The sequence below is a fragment of the Eleutherodactylus coqui genome, chromosome 2, assembly GCF_035609145.1.
Source record: "Eleutherodactylus coqui strain aEleCoq1 chromosome 2, aEleCoq1.hap1, whole genome shotgun sequence".
Taxonomy (NCBI): domain Eukaryota; kingdom Metazoa; phylum Chordata; class Amphibia; order Anura; family Eleutherodactylidae; genus Eleutherodactylus; species Eleutherodactylus coqui.
This window is the reverse complement of record NC_089838.1, coordinates 14002591-14019080: the sequence shown is the minus strand read 5'-3', so window position 1 is coordinate 14019080 and position 16490 is coordinate 14002591. Positions and strand designations below refer to the sequence as shown.

The 16490-nt window shown below is 43.0% G+C and overlaps 1 long non-coding RNA gene across 1 annotated transcript; it reads right to left on the bottom strand.

Moving 5' to 3' along the window:
* Positions 1-455: 455 nt before the first annotated feature.
* Positions 456-4143, bottom strand: LOC136611114 (uncharacterized). Its single transcript, XR_010790223.1, has 2 exons — positions 3966-4143; positions 456-696 (listed from the first exon to the last, which is right to left on the bottom strand). It is a non-coding gene; the product is annotated as an uncharacterized lncRNA (long non-coding RNA).
* Between the last annotated feature and the right edge of the window lie 12347 nt (positions 4144-16490).

Sequence of the window (16490 nt, the reverse complement as noted above, 5' to 3'; positions counted from 1 at the left end):
ACAGACTGGACAAAATCATGGGGGTACAGGTCGAGGGGCACTTGGGAAATAGTGACCACAATATATTTAATTTCCAGCTGTTATTCAATAGGAAATCTTATCAGGGAGCGACAAAAAAAACTAAATTTTAGCAAAGCAAAATTTGATCAGCTCAGAATTACTCTTGGCAACATTAATTGGGTCAAAAATAACAGTAAGGTGTGGCGAATGAGCACGGACCTTAGAGGGGAAGACAGTGGAGAAACAAGATGGTAGTCATGGTGGCTCTGCTCTTTGAAGGTAAAACATGGCCTAGCTTGGCTGCTCACAGTGGTAAAGTCAGGCAGTTCTTATAACCCGCGGAGTCAGAAAGGGTAAGGTAGTGATTCGTAGTCCTTGTCCCTGGAGCATTAAGTGTAGTACCTCAGTGCATGTGTATCGATGATGGGAAGACACTTCAGTAAACAGACTGTAGCTGATAAAAACAGTTCAACTTTTTATTTGCAGCAAGAGAGGGTACTTGACTTTACATTTACATTCACTTGCAGTAACTGTTGAATCACATTGACTTGAGATATTTGACGACTTGGCATTGCATTAGAAGACATTGCAGTGAAACACTTTCTCAGGAGGACTGTGTCAACAAATGGCAGTAACACACTTCCAGCTTTCATCCCTGGCTTTGACCAATGTTTGCTCATGTGAGCAATATATACCCTTCAAAAATAAAAGGACTATGAATTAAAGCAAACCAATATGGCTCAACAAGACTATAAGGGGGCTATAAGCAAAAAAAAAAAGAAAGCGTTTAAATTACTAAAATAAGAAGGCATTGAGGAATTTCTAAAAAATACAGGGAAAAAAAGGAGGATGTAAGGGGGATAAAACGAACCCACCACTAAATATCACCTGCCTAACACAGAAGGAGGTGCAGAACCAGCTAAAAAGGATTAAAATCAACAAATCGCCAGGCCCAGGTGGAACACACCCAGGGATCTAAGTGATGTAATAGACAGACCGCAATTTCCAATAATTAGAGACTCTATTGAGACTGGGGTTGTACTACTGGATTGGCGCATTGTCAATGCCTTTCCAATATCCAAAAAGGGGTCAAAAAGAGAGCCTGGTAACTACAGGCCGGTAAGTCTCATTTCAATACTTGTAAAAATATTCGAGGGGTTTCTGAGAGATGCTATCCTGGAATACCTCAAGAAAAACAACGGTATCACACCTTATCAACATGGATTTATGATGGGTCGATCATGTCAGACCAATTTGATCAGCTTCTACAATGAAGTAAGCTCTAGGCCGGACCTGGGACAGTCTATTGATTTCTTATGTTTTGATTTTTCTAAAGCATTTGACACCGTGCCGCATAATAGGCTGATATATAAAATAAGACAGCTTGGTACGATGTCATACAAGATAATTAATACAATGGAGGACAATGTACGGCTGCCTATGGACCTAGATAAGCTGGGGGCTTGAGTAGAAAAATGGCAAATGAAGTTCAATGTTGATAAATGTAAGGTTATGCACATGGGCAGGAGAAGCAGATGTCACCAATATACACTAAATGGGGTACAGCTAGGGAAAAGTGATATGGAAAATGACCTGGGGGTACTAGTGGATTGTAGACTAAACTGGAGTAACCAATGCCAGTCAGCTGCTGCAAAAGCTAATAAAGTCTTAGGGTGTATTAAAAGAGGTATAGGTGCAAGGGACGAGAACATTATCCTCCCACTATATACGGCACTTGTCAGGCCTCACATGGAATACTGCGTACAGTTATGGACTCCGGTGCTCAGGAAAGATGTTGCAGTGCTTGAGGCGACTAAATTAATTATCGGAATGGGAAGATTTGAATATTCAGAGAGGCTATCAAAATTAGAATTAGTCACCTTGGAAAAAAGATTGTTAAGGGGCGACCAAATATCTATATATAAATACATGAGGGGACAATACAAGGATCTCTGCCATGATTTGTTTATACCCAGGACTGCAACGGTAACAAGAGGGCATTCGCTATGTCTAGAAATCATCAACACAGAAGGGGGTTCTTTACTGTAAGAGCAGTGCAACTGGGAACTCTCTGCCTGAGGACGTGGTGATGTCAAAATCAATAGGAGTTTAAAAGGGGACTAGATGCCTTTCTAGAGCGCTATGATATTACAGGACATAGACATTAAATAACCAGTGGGGTTGTTGTTCTCAAATGTTGATCCAGGGATTATTCTGACTGCCATTATGGAGTGGGGAAGGAATTATTTTCACAAAAATGAGGGCACATTGGCTTCTGCCCACTGGGATTTTTTGCCTATCTTTGGATCAACAAGGGGGGTGGTGGTGTGTGTGTGTGGTGGTGGTGGTGGTGGTGGTGGGGGGGGGGGGGGGTTGGGCGTGGAAACAGGCTGAACTGGATGGACAATTGTGTTTTTTTAGCCTAACATACTATGTACCTATATGACAGCCCACCTCTGGTGAGGTGTCAGGTCTGCAGACAGCAGCCTCTGTTCCTCTTAATAGTGAATCCCTCACAATCACCACTCTTCTTTTCAACATTTCTTTCTCTCCATCTTACTGATCAGCGCTCATTATATGGCTCAGATCAAGCCATGTAGTAATGGGATTTTTTCGGTTTCCAAAACTATTAAAATCTCCATATGTATTAGATCACCAACCTTTTGTAAGAATGTGCCTACCTAGTAGAAACTAAGGGGGAATATCTAAAGAAGAATATAATGCGGTCTGCAGAAACTTTAGGGCAAGAGTCAGAAAAGCTAAAGCTGATAATGAATTGAGGCTTGCAACAAAGGCCAAAGGCAATAAAAAAGGATTTTGGGGGTATTTCAAAAGCAAAAGAAAAGTGAAAGATGCTATTGGATGCTTACAAGATGAAAATGGTGAATTGGTTAAGAAGGATGTTGAGAAGGCTGAACTTTTAAATTCCTATTTTGTCTGTTTTTTTTTTTCAGAAAGTAGATGGAACATCGACTGATCTTACCTGTGTTATAGAGGGAATAAAAAAATGCAGGCTATCTATAAGCAGAGAGATGGTGAGGGAACACTTAGCTAACTTAAATGAATTCAAGTCTCAAGGTCCAGACGAATTGCATGCTAGAAAACTTAAGGAAGCAGCGGGGGTAATTGCTGAACCACTCGCCATAATGTTTGAAAATTCCGGGAGAACAGGAGAAGTCCCAGAAGATTGGAAAATGTTGTCCCTATCTTTAAAAAAAAGAAGAAGGAGGATCCAGAAAACTACAGGCCTGTGAGCCTGACCTCTATACCAGGAAAGATCTTTGAACAAATTATTAAACAGCATGTATTCAAGTACTTGGATGAAAATGGAGTAATTAACCAGAGCCAGCATGAGTTTGTAACAAACCAGTCATGCCAGACTAATCTAATTTCCTTCTATGACAGAATCACTGACTGGGTTGATTAGGGAAATGCGGTGGATATAGTATATCTTGATTTTAATAAAGCATTTGATAAAGTATCTCATACCATACTTATTGAAGATGAAAAAACAATGAGGGACGGCGCTCCACCCACTGGAGTACAATTTCAAAAATGTAGACAGTAGAAAAAACTGGGGACTTACCCGGTGTAGGTGGATGGACCGCTGTAAAGGGGCCCTCCACCTAACACCTCCACGTCCTGGTACACGTTGTATGAGTACAGCAATCACCTCTCACCAATCAAATGATCAGGAAGCCAATGCCAAATGGAGCAAGCAGGGATCTGTCACACCCCTGTGACAGGGTGCGACTGAATATAAATGAAATAAGCAAAAAACAAAAAGATCCAGCGCTCCAGAATGATTCCCATTAAACTAAAATGATAAGTCCCTGGGATTTACAAAAACAAAAAACTAACTTTTATTAACAAATATGCCTGACGCGTTTCGTCGCATAAAAGCGACTTTTTCAAGTGACATATACATCTCTTATCCTTATATACATATAATAAACCTTACCCACCCAATCATCTCTGCATGTCCTCTGTGTGGTAGCCTGAAGCGCCGATTCGTAACTTCCGGCAAACGGAGGGTTGCATGGAGACCTTCCGCTTCACGATTACTACTTCCGGATTACCTCTATGGAGATTTTTCTCAACCACCTGACGTGCGGACGTGCCGGTCACGTGACTATTACAGCCACACGATCACACTCCGTCCCGACGTCATCACGCTCAGGATACATCCGTATAGTACTAGTCTGGAGGGTGCGTTACCATGGTAATGGAACGCATTCCTCCGACGTACAACGGAACTATCTCAGTGCAACCATCCTGGCTTATATACAGGGAAAGTCTATTTAAAACTATAAAGATTAATCAAATTGGCATATACCTTCTCATCCTTCCTATACATATCAATGTTATACGTTTACACAAAACTCCATCCCTCAATTCTTATGTACCATACTATTAACCACATAAATCCCATTACTATCAATACATTCCTACTACATTAAAAATTTATATATATATATAAAATGATTCGATCATAAAATTATGTTCAAAATACCAATAATATCCATATATAATATCATAAAACTACACATATCAATTTAAAACATCAATAGATACTTTATAGACTATCCCCCCATCCATATATCTATAGATGGGTGCATCCCTACCAAAAATCACTCTAAAATATATATATCGGCCATATTTTTAATAAAACTATTAAAAACTAAATATTAAGTGAATAAATAACTAGATAAAGGGCCCCAGTCAAAATTTCTCCAGCACTTCGTTTAAACCATGCGGGATAAGGGAATTCAACTTAAATATCCAAAACATCTCCTTGGTACGTAAATTTCTAATAGACCGTAAGGAGATGCTCTCCAGAGGGGTAACCTTCAAGCCTGCGGGATCACTATTATGATGCATTTTACAATGCCTAGATACGCTGTGCTGCATGAATCCCTTCTTTATGTTGCTTTTATGCCTTGAGATTCTTGCTCTCAACATATTAAGGGTTCTTCCCACATACTTTTTATGGCAAGGACATTCCAAAAGATATATGACATTTTTGGATCTACATGTAAGGTGTTGCCTTATCTGGTTTTTCTCTCCATCCTGACTTGTTATTTCTTTGGTTTCATGTGTAATGTGTATGCAGCTCTTGCACCTCTTTTTACCACATTTATATACACCTTTTTTCCCTTCTTTCCCTTCTTGATCTTCACTCACTCTTTTTTCTTTTTTCGGGCGGGATGGGGCCAACATATTCTTAAGGGTCCTGTTTTTTCTAAGAATACATCTCGGGTTTTGATCTATGCAGTCTCCCAAAAAGGGGTCATTTTTTAATATACCCCAGTTCTTCTTAATTATTGCCTTAATTTCCTTATGTTGTGAACTGTACTTTGTGATGAACATAGTTTTTTGAAATCTCTTATCCTGAATCTCCTCCCTTGCCGGAAGTTACGAATCGGCGCTTCAGGCTACCACACAGAGGACATGCAGAGATGATTGGGTGGGTAAGGTTCATTATATGTATATAAGGATAAGAGATGTATATGTCACTTGAAAAAGTCGCTTTTATGCGACGAAACGCGTCGGACATATTTGTTAATAAAAGTTAGTTTTTTGTTTTTGTAAATCCCAGGGACTTATCATTTTAGTTTAATGGGAATCATTCTGGAGCGCTGGATCTTTTTGTTTTTTGCATACTTATTGAAGAAATGACCAAATATGGGATTGATAAGGCAACTTTTAGGTGGATTCACAACTAGCTGAGTGATCGTACTCAAGCTTGAAAAAGATCTGATTGGGGATCGAAATGTCGCTGTAATTTTACCATGGGAGAATAAAAGTTTGCTACTGCTTTTTCTACACCCGTGAATGCTGCTGCACTTTCTTCAAATCCTGATATGATAATATGGATTAGGTCTGGTTCGTGAGTGCATTGCGTGGAAGGATCCAACCACAGGAGTGGTATTTCTTTATATGCTGCTGGTACCCTTGTTTATATACATACTCAAAAAGTGGTCATAAATGGCTGCACATCCAAGTGGAAAAATGTATCACGTGGGGTACCACAAGGCTCTGTCCTAGGCCCAGTGCAGTTCAACATTTTTATAAATGATCTGGAGGAGGGAATTGATGGGAAACTGATCAAATTTGCCGACGACACAAAGCTAGGACGGATAGCTAACACTAAAGAGAGAGAGATAGTGTATTCAAAAAGACCTAGAAAAACTTGAACAGTGGGCGACTAACAGAATGGTATTTGAAAAGGAAAAATGCAAAGTCCTACATCTGGGGAAAAAAAAAAAAAAAGAAAAAAGCACATACAGAATGGGAGGAATTCGACTAAGCAGCAGCACATGTGAAAAAGACTTGGGTATACCAATAGATCATAGACTGAACATGAGTCAATAATGTGATGCAGCAGCCAAAAAGGCAAATACAATTCTGGGATGTATTAAGAGAAGCACAGAGTCTAGATCACGTGAGGTCGTTATCCCCCTCTACTCTTCCTTAGTCAGACCTCATCTGGAATACTGTGTCCAGTTCTGGGCACCCCACTTTAAAAAAACAGAGACAAACTGGAGCAAGTTCAGAGAAGAGTTACAAAGATGGTGAGTGGTCTGCAAATCATGTCCTATGAGGAACGGTTAAAGGATCTAGGAATGTTTAGCTTGCAAAAAAGGAGGCTGAGAGGAGACTTAATAGCTGTCTACAAATATCTGAAGGGCTGTCACAGTGCAGAGGGATCAGCCCTATTCTCATCTGCACAAGGGAAGACTAGAAGCAATGGGATGAAACTGAAAGGGAGGAGACACAGATTAGATATTAGACAGTGAGGGTGATCAATGAGTGGAACAGGTTACCACGGGAGGTGGGGAGTTCTCCTTCAATGGAAGTGTTCAAACAAAGGCTGGACAAATATCTGGGATGATCTAGTGAATCCTGCACTGAGCAGGGGGTTGGACCAGATGACCCTGGAGGTCCCTTCCAACTCTACTATTCTAGGATTCTAGTAGTAGATCTTGGTGCCAATCTGCATCAAAATCTGTGTCAAAATCCACATCCAACAGACAGATTTTGATGTAGCTTTCATTTCCCAATTTGAAGGAGGGAAATCTGCAGCAAATCCACCTGATGTGAATGGACCCCAAGGCCACTCTCACACATGCATTCAGAAAACGCAGCCTGAAAATCGCAGAATCACAGTGTTTGACAGTGTTTTTCAATGCACCCCATCATTGTGATGGGTGTGAAGAGATGTGGTAAAAAGCTCTAAAACTTCCAAAAATAGAGCAGACAGCGGTCGAAAATCAATCGCTTGTCCGCCAGGCCTCGATGAAATCAATGGCATTGTTGTACCGCGATAGAAAGCGACATGTGTGAGAGTGGCCTTATTGTCCATCGATACGTAAATGACTGACATTAGCACCTGAGGACAGTATCAGGAAACACTAACACTCCCAGAATTCCTCACTTTTACCGCTACCATATTTTCATCAGATACAAGCAGCCTTGGATGGAGTTTTGCTCATTGAAATATTTAGACCAGGAAATTCCCAGGCTGGGCTGCAGGGTTCACATATTATACTAAAGGAAATTACTGGCCTTTAGGGTCATTGATCACGAATGGTTCCAAGAACATGAAACAAATGTGGCGGATGCATCATAGACATAACTAAATGACAGTCCCATATTTGACATATACCTTCGTAGTCATCTTGGGATACATGTTCTATTCACTCTAAGAGGTCTGACTACTCAACATGATTTTCACATATACTTGTTGGACTCCTTTGATCTTCAGAGCTGCAGCAATTTGTCGTGTCATAGATCCCACCAGGTGATGAAATGGTTCTGCAGGAATATCGGTCCCTGCGGACAGGAAGCTTCTTGTAGTTGTTGCAGACTAGATGGAGGTGCTGACGTGTTCTCACCAGCGGACAGGAAAGGGTCAGCGATCTATTTTCAAGATCTTTGCGTCACAAATCCTCCATGAGAATGGAGAGCACTGCACATGTGTGACCACCGCTCTATTCACTACTATGGAACAGAGGAAATTAACCAAGCGCAGCTATCTCCCTCCATCCTATATAAGTGAATGGAATGGCGGTCATGCATATGTGCCACAGCTTCATTCTCTTAGAGGATTCGGGATGCAATGTTCTCAGGATCACCAAGGATCCCAGCGATCAGACGCCCAGTGTTCCAACATTTTTTCACTCTCAGGTTATCCATCATACTGAGAAAACCGCTTAATAGAAGTAGCACCAAAATAAGTCTAATCGGTGGGGGTAAGACCACCAGGACTCCCTTCAATCATAAGAACATGGGTCCCATATCCCCTGCCCTGGAGTGGTGGTCACACAGTCTCTAGAATTTTTATATTTTTTTTGCAATACTTGAAATACATGTAGTGGCCCAGAACGTATATTCCTGGCCCCTCCATAAATGTCATGCATGTCATGTCTTTTGTGTAGATGCACTGTGCAAATTGTCTAGTCTACTGTTATGTGTATTGCACAGCTGCAGCAAATGAGAGGTTAATGTCTGCATGAGACTGGGAGATGCCTTCAAATGTATCAATCTATGTCCTGGTATGTGATATGTGAGAGATGATAAATGATGGAAGAAGGGGAGCCGTTCCTGAGGGTTCCTATACCAGGAACCGTGGAGGAGAGAGAGCAAGAGAAGTAAGAGAGAGAGAGAGAGTTTGAGAGTGAGCCTGAGATCACGGTGCAGAGGTACTGTTCTGTGAGTGTCTGTGGAGTGATCCAACCCTAACCACCTCTGGAGAATTTCCCCTTCCAGGAGCGGTTCTTGTCAGGTAAAGTAGACTGCAGGACCGGCGTCATTCTGTGTTTCCTCCAGGAAGGACTAGGGCCACTGGTTATAGTGAAGTACACCCTCAACGCCAATGAGTACAGAGACACTCCGGACAATGTGGCATCACCTACCCCGTGGCAATACTGTGGTACAGCTCCGTGTCACCTTCAACGTGACCGACCACCATGTCATACAGCATGCAGTGTTGCGGCTTGCTTTAAGAAGCAGGACATCTGCAAACTTCTTGGCCAGCTCAAAGTCTGGATCTCAATCCCACTGAACATCTTTGGGATGACCAGAACGCCGTATCCGTGCACGCCCAACACATCCATCATTCCCCGCATCACTATCTGAAGCTCTTCTCGGGGAATGGAGGCAATTCTCTCCACACATCTATGGGAATTTGGTGGAGAGCGGCCACGGAGGGTTACTACTAGTGATGAGCGAGCATACTCGCTAAGGGCAATTGCTCAAGCGAGCATTGCCCTTAGCGAGTACCTGCCCGCTCGAGAGAAAAGGTTCGAGTGCCGGCGGGCAGGGAGCTGCGGGGGGGGGGGGGGGGGGGGGAAATGGAGGGGAGATCTCTCTCCCCCCCCCCCCCCCCCACGGCTCCCCCCTGCTGACTGCCGCAACTCACCGCTTCCCCGCGCCGGCACCCGAACCTTTTCTCTCGAGCGGGCAGGTACTCACTAAGGGCAATACTCGCTCGAGCAATTGCCCTTAACGAGTATGCTCGCTCAACTCTAGTTACTACAGCCACCAAAGCCAAAGGCGGCCCAACACTGTGTTGAAAAATGAATCAAATCTAACTTCATCTCATTCTGCGTGTGTCCCAATACTTTTGTCAACATAGTGTAGATTTTTTCATATACTTCTCATGGTTTTAATTATAATATGAGAGGATCAGAGGAAGATTTTTTTAGTTTTCCACATTCCACTGTTCCTTTTTTCCTTAACCACGTAGACAACACTCAAGTAAAAAAAAAAGTGTTAAAGTTTCATCTTTCCTCTCAGATCCAAGGCCTCCGACAATGTTCCTGACGGGATCTTTGTTTGCGGACTGTTCCCCGTCTTCTGCACATGTACCCGTCGGCAAAATGACAGATGCAAGCGCAGAAGCGCAGAAGCTGTGGAGGGCTGGAGAAATTTAAGGTATCCGAGAGCCTGGAGCAGTGACCAAGGGCCACGGTGTTCCATCCCTGGTCATGTGATCGCCATTATACAGTGGATAACAGTGATCATGTAAAAGTTAAAAAAAAGTTTACGTTTCGTCTCCAATCGGTGAGGAGAGATGAAACTTCTTACCGGAAGGCATTTCTATCCCGACGCAATAATCCTCCATGGACCTTCCCTTCTGTGCATGTGCCCATCGGCAAGATGGCGGGCATATGAGCAGAACCCTGGGAGTGCCCTAAAAATCTGCTTGTTGTCGGTCACCAAAGGTAGCCAAGAGCCTGGAGCAGTGACCGGAGGCCTCGTTGAGCGGTCCCTGGTCAGATGATCACCATTATCTCATACGACCGGATAGGAGTTGTGGATTCCGCAAGTGTTTGATCCGGTAATACGCGGCTCAATCAGATACATTGGATTACACAATTCCGCTCACATTAGCGGGTCGGAATGACGTAATCCAACTGCAGAAAACAGAACGCAGAATATTCAATTTTACCGCGGATATCCGCAACATAGAACCCTTTTGCTCCATGGTGGCAGATATACCCCCAGCCCATATGCTACTATATACCCTAATAGGACGCCATCTTGTCACAACCCCTTTAAATTTAAAACAAGTTAACAATAAGGAGTTGACCAATAGGATAATGTATCCTACAGAGGTCAGAGTGCGGGTTTATCGTCATGGGGTTTAATAATACAATTGTGGCTTTGTAGCTGCCACCGGAGGTAGAATAGAAATACTTCTGGGCTTGTTCTGTGGGATATATGGGTCTGGGGAGTGAGGGCAGCCGCACACCAGAGTACTCCGAAATACACCCGCTAGCGCTACGTTTTGACAGTGAACAAGTGTATTTTGTGTCCGTGTCTGTGGAAATGCTGTGTGTATTCGCGCAGGTACTGCTAGTTCACAGAAATGGGGGAATCACTCCGTCCTAATTTACGAGTAATAGCTATTAAGCCAAATTAGGCATCAGTGTTCGCGGGTGCGTGCAGTGTATCGCACATAGCCACGCGTACATACAGACTCCTATGGGGACTTTGGTGTGCAAAGGTGCACAAAAAAAAAAGCATGTCACAAAAAGCGAACTGCGCGTGAAAAAAAGAACATTGAGCATGAAGCCATTGACATCAATCTGTTGTCTGCGATTTGCAAGCAGGAGTTTACCACGGGCAAAAATGTGGCAAAATATTCTCGTCTGAAGGAGCCCTTATTATATGAAAATCAGCAAAGGTGGGAGGAGAGAAAAGTAGTGAAATATTGCACATGTACGTATACACATGCACCTATCTGCACATACACACACCTGCACCTATCTGCACGTACACATACCTGCAGCTATCTGCACATACACACACACCTGCACCTATCTGCACATACACACACCTGCTCATGTCTGCACATACACACACCTGCTCATGTCTGCAACTATCTGCACAAACACACACCTGCATCTGTACGTACACACACCTGCACATACACACACCTGCCCCTGTCTGCAGATACACACACCTGCACCTATCTGCACATACACACACATATACACACCTGTACGTACACACACCTGCACATACACATACCTGCACCTATCTGCACATACACTCACCTATACACACCTGTACGTACACACACCTGCACATACACATACCTGCCCCTGTCTGCACATACACACACCTGCTCCTGTCTGCACATGCACGCACCTGCACCTATCTGCACAAACACATACATATACACACCTGTACGTACACACACCTGCACATACACATACCTGCACCTGTCTGCACATACACACACCTGCTCCTGTCTGCACATACACACACCTGCACATGTACGTACACACACCTGCACATACACATACCTGCACCTGTCTGCACATACACATACCTGCACCTGGCTGCACATACCCACACCTGCACATGTACGTACACACATGCCCATACACACACTTGCACGTATCTGCACAAACACACACATACACATACCTGTACATATCTGCACATATACACACCTGCACATGTACATATAGATATTCCCATACACACACCTGCACCTATATGCATATACACACATACACACAACTGCACGTATGCATATACACACATACACATATACACACCTGCACATACACACTCCTGCACCTGTTTGCACATACACACACATCTACATATATGCACATACACACACTTGCACATACACCCAACTGTACCTATATGCACATACACACTCCTGCACCTGTTTGCACATACACACACATCTACACATATGCACATACACACACCTGCACCTAAATGCACATACACACACCTGCATGTATGCACATACACATATACACACACCTGCACCTATATGCATATACACACACCTGCACCTATATGCACATACACACACCTGTATGAACATACACACACCTGCACCTATATGCATATACACACACCTGCACCTATATGAACATACACACACCTGCACCTAAATACACATTTACACATATGCACATACACACACCTGCACCTATATGCATATACACACACCTGCACCTATATGCACATGCACACACCTGCAGCTATATGAACATACACACACCTGCACCTATATGAACATACACACACCTGCACCTATATGAACATACACACACCTGCACCTATATGCATATACACACACCTGCACCTATATGAACATACACACACCTGCACCTATATGAACATACACACACCCGCACCTATATGCATATACACACACCTGCACCTATATGCACATACACACACCAGCACCTATATGAACATACACACACCTGCACCTATATGCACATACACACACCTGCAGCTATATGAACATACACACACCTGCACCTATATGCACATACACACACCTGCAGCTATATGAACATACACACACCTGAACTTAAATGCACATACACACACATGTACACATACACATATACACACACCTGCACCTATATGCATATACACACACCTGCACCTATATGAACATACACACACCTGCACCTAAATGCACATACACACACATGTACACATACACATATACACACACCTGCACCTATATGCATATACACACACCTGCACCTATATGAACATACACACACCTGCACCTAAATACACATTTACACATATGCACATACACACACCTGCACCTATATGCATATACACACACCTGCACCTATATGCACATGCACACACCTGCAGCTATATGAACATACACACACCTGCACCTATATGAACATACACACACCTGCACCTATATGAACATACACACACCTGCACCTATATGCATATACACACACCTGCACCTATTTGAACATACACACACCTGCACCTATATGAACATACACAGACCCGCACCTATATGCACATACACACACCTGCAGCTATATGAACATACACACACCTGCACCTATATGCACATACACACACCTGCAGCTATATGAACATACACACACCTGAACTTAAATGCACATACACACACATGTACACATACACATATACACACACCTGCACCTATATGCATATACACACACCCGCACCTATATGAACATACACACACCTGCACCTAAATGCACATACACACACATGTACACATACACATATACACACACCTGCACCTATATGCACATACACACATCTGCACCTATATGAACATACACACACCTGCACCTATATGCATATACACACACCTGCACCTATATGCACATATACATATACACACACATGCACCTATATGCACATACACACACCTGCAGCTATATGAACATACACACACATGCACCTATATGCACATACACACACCTGCAGCTATATGAACATACACACACCTGCACCTATATGAACATACACACACCTGCACCTATATGCACATACACACACCTGCAGCTATATGAACATACACACACCTGCACCTAAATGCACATACACATACACATATACACACACCTGCACCTATATGCACATACACACACCTGCAGCTATATGAACATACACACACCTGCACCTATATGCACATACACACACCTGCAGCTATATGAACATACACACACCTGAACTTAAATGCACATACACACACATGTACACATACACATATACACACACCTGCACCTATATGCACATACACACACCTGCACCTATATGAACATACACACACCTGCACCTAAATGCACATACACACACATGTACACATACACATATACACACACCTGCACCTATATGCACATACACACACGTGCACCTATATGAACATACACACACCTGCACCTATATGAACATACACACACCTGCACCTATATGCATATACACACACCTGCACCTATATGCACATACACACACATGCACCTATATGCACATACACACACCTGCACCTATATGCACATACACACACCTGCAGCTATATGAACATACACACACCTGCACCTAAATGCACATACACACACATGTACACATACACATATACACACACCTGCACCTATATGCACATACACACACCTGCACCTATATGAACATACACACACCTGCACCTATATGCATATACACACACCTGCACCTATATGAACATACACACACCTGCACCTATATGAACATACACACACCTGCACCTAAATGCATATACACACACCTGCACCTATATGCACATACACACACCTGCAGCTATATGAACATACACACACCTGCACCTATATGCACATACACACACCTGCACCTATATGCGCATACACACACCTGCACCTGTATGAACATACACACACCTGCACCTATATGCACATACACACACCTGCATGTATGCACATACACATATACACACACCCGCGCCTATATGCATATACACACACCTGCACCTATATGCACATACACACACCTGTATGAACATACACACACCTGCACCTATATGAACATACACACACCTGCACCTATATGCACATACACACACCTGCACCTAAATACACACACCTGCACCTAAATGCACATACACACACATGTACACATACACATATACACACACCTGCACCTATATGCATATACACACCTGCACCTATATGAACATACACACACCTACACCTATATGAACATACACACACCTGCACCTATATGCATATACACACACCTGCACCTATATGCACATACACACACCTGCAGCTATATGAACATACACACACCTGCACCTATATGCATATACACACACCTGCACCTGAATGCACATACACACACATGTACACATACACATATACACACACCTGCACCTATATGCATATACACACACCTGCACCTATATGAACATACACACACCTGCACCTATATGAACATACACACACCTGCACCTATGTGCATATACACACACCTGCACCTATATGAACATACACACACCTGCACCTATATGCATATACACACACCTGCACCTATATGCACATACACACACCTGCAGCTATATGAACATACACACACCTGCACCTATATGCACATACACACACCTGCATGTATGCACATACACATATACACACACCCGCGCCTATATGCATATACACACACCTCCACCTATATGTACATACACACACCTGCACCTATATGAACATACACACACCTGCACCTATATGCATATACACACACCTGCACCTATATGCACATACACACACCTGCAGCTATATGAACATATACACCTGCACCTAAATGCACATACACACCACCCATGTACACATACACATATACACACACCTGCACCTATATGCATATACACACACCTGCACCTATATGAACATACACACACCTGCACCTAAATGCATATACACACACCTGCACCTATATGCACATACACACACCTGCAGCTATATGAACATACACACACCTGCACCTAAATGCACATACACACACCTGCACCTATATGCACATACACACACCTGCAGCTATATGAACATACACACACCTGCACCTAAATGCACATACACACACATACACATATACACACACCTGCACCTATATGCACATACACACACCTGCACCTATATGAACATACACACACCTGCACCTATATGCACATACACACACCTGCACCTATATGAACATATACACCTGCACCTAAATGCACATACACACCACCCATGTACACATACACATATACACACACCTGCACCTATATGCATATACACACACCTGCACCTATATGAACATACACACACCTGCACCTAAATGCATATACACACACCTGCACCTATATGCACATACACACACCTGCAGCTATATGAACATACACACACCTGCACCTAAATGCACATACACACACCTGCACCTATATGCACATACACACACCTGCAGCTATATGAACATACACACACCTGCACCTAAATGCACATACACACACATACACATATACACACACCTGCACCTATATGCACATACACACACCTGCACCTATATGAACATACACACACTTGCAGCTATATGCACATTTACACATATGCACTTACACACACCTGCATGTATGCACATACGCATATACACACACCTGCACCTATATGCATATACACACATCTGCA